The sequence below is a fragment of the Eimeria mitis genome, genomic scaffold (assembly GCF_000499745.2).
Source record: "Eimeria mitis Houghton genomic scaffold, Emh_scaff578, whole genome shotgun sequence".
Classification (NCBI taxonomy): Eukaryota; Apicomplexa; class Conoidasida; order Eucoccidiorida; family Eimeriidae; genus Eimeria; species Eimeria mitis.
The window spans coordinates 12,287-14,824 of record NW_013574023.1 but is presented as its reverse complement, the minus strand read 5'-3'; positions in this window follow the sequence as shown (position 1 = coordinate 14,824).

Below are 2,538 nucleotides of genomic sequence, written 5' to 3'. Positions count from 1 at the left end.
CCGGGACTCGAACCCGGGTCGCGCGGGTGAAAGCCGCGTATCCTAACCACCTAGACTACGACGGATGCCCCATTCATGCAAGTCGTAAACCGCGCACTCACTGCCATGTACCGCATGCAGAGCGCCGGTGTATCCCCTCGGCTGTAGCAACCCAAGGCTCGACCCCTTCGTCCAAGACCGTCAGCCTTCTGTTCAGAAGTTGACAGCGTCCCGCAGAGTTTCAGCAGACACGAGTGGGCAAGCCAGGGGCGGCTCACAAGCAACCAAGGTGATTCACTTGGTTGCTGGGCTAATGCCCTACGAGACCTCAATCCCAAGCTATCATCCACGAATGCAGCCATAGAGCATGCACGGGGCTGCAGTAGGGGTGTGGTATTCCTTATAGTAGATTCATTTGCGAGATAAATACCAGCTAAACGGCACTATACAGCCTGGTGGCTTTTTTTGTACGTCGTACGACAGGCATCGCATTTGCACATCTCCCGTTATTTGCAAAGGGGGGCGTAAAGAACGGGTCTCACAGCAGCATACTGGCAGTCGTTTTTCAGCCGAAGGAGCGGGAGCTGCCGTAGTCTGCATGCCTGGAGACACGGGAGCAGGGGAACATCGTCACTGGTAGCATACATACCAGATGCAGCTACATATAGACCCTGGGTAGGATCTCACCTGATATCCATAGTGCATATATGCCAAGGAGTGCCTACTCGTTCATCGGGGGATCTCAAGTGCACGCGAAAAACCCATCTACAATGGGGGTATATGTTGTCCTAAACTTTCGATGATATTTGCAAAAACTTATACGCTAAACGTCTAACTATAAACAATCTTCCGTCGCCGGGACTTGAACCCGGGTCGCGCGGGTGAGAGCCGCGTATCCTAACCACCTAGACTACGACGGATGCCTCACGTAACACGAACTAGAAAGTACGTACGTTCACTGCACGGTGCTATTCTTTGAATTGCCCGGCCAGCGTTGCTGTAACTAGCCGGCCGTAGGAACTAAAACTTCGAGTTTTTGGCAGATGTACTTGCATACCCATATGTCGAAAACTGTATTTCTTACTGCATATACTCAGCGAGCAGAAGCGAACAAGCCAGGGGCACCGCATGCGCAATCAGGGTGTTTCACCTGCAGCAAGGACCCAAAGCCCACCAAACCCCTCAAAAAAGAAGTTCTAGCACGCCAATCCTGCAACTGAATCCGCATATGGTTGCAGTAGCTGCATGACATTCCTTATAAGCGATGTTCATCTTCTAGTTAAGTAGCAACTCAGCTACCTTCATTGTAGATGATGGTACTCTAGTGCGTATCCCGTCGCGGCTTGCCTCTCGTATGTAAACCTTCCGTTCTCCGCAAAGAAGGCGCAGCCCCAGCGGGTGTCACACTTCCACTCTGGTAGGACTCTTCCCGCCGAAGGAGCTAGAGCTTCCCTATTAGGGCTGCGGCGAAGAAAGAAGGAGATCTAAGAGCCTCACCTGGAGACCGCACGCCAAAATGCGGCTACAGATAGACTCTCGGCAAGAAGAAACCTGAAAGGAGTAGCACATAGCTTCGCAGGGATTCGCCCACGCTCAGCGGGACATCTTAAGGGCACGCGACGGAACAGTAGAGCAGTGGACCTCTGTTGCAGTATAATTATATGTCTTGTAAAGACCCGCTAAGCTAAAAGCTGAACTGTAGTACAAAAGATTCCGTCGCCGGGACTCGAACCCGGGTCGCGCGGGTGAAAGCCGCGTATCCTAACCACCTAGACTACGACGGATGGCTGCATGCAAGCCCTAAACTGTACGCTCACTATGTGGTCCTCAGATTTGTACCGCATGATACGCTGTGGCGCTTCCCCTCGGTTGTAGCAACAATAAATTCTATCTCTTCACCCAGCAGTTTTCTATTCAGCCTTCCTCTTAAACATTCACCGCTCCCCGCAGTGTTTCAGCGGACCGGAGTGGGCAAGCCAAGAGCAACGTATAAGCTATCAGTGTGGTTCGCCTGCGAGCAGGGCTAAAACCCTACGAAAACCTCAAGCCCCAGGCTCTCATCAGTCAACATTGCAGTAGAGTGTGCAGACGGCTACGGTTGGTGTGTGGCATTCCTTATACTAGATCCATCTTGTAATAATATAACAGCAGGATCAGTTGACGACAGATGATAAAGCTTTTACCCGTATCCCGACAAGCACTGCGCATGCAAGTTGCCAGTCGTTTGCGAGGGAGTCGTGTCACCAACGGGTCTGAGAGTTTCACATTGACTCTCGTGACGCTGCAGAAACCGGAGCTGCCGTATTCGCCGTATTCGGGATGCCTGAAGGCAAGGCTGCAGGAGCACTGCCCCATATACGCGATGCATGCGAACTGCGGATACAGATAGACCCCCGAAAACACTATCGAAACGCCCTGCTATCTGTATCCGCAGTTACTTGTACGCTTTCAGCGGGTGTTCTTGAGAGCCCGCCATAAACCCATAGAGGATGGGGGGTATGCGGAGCCCTTCATTCTTCTAGAAGTGCAGTGAAAAGTCTATAGGATAAACGCTGAGCA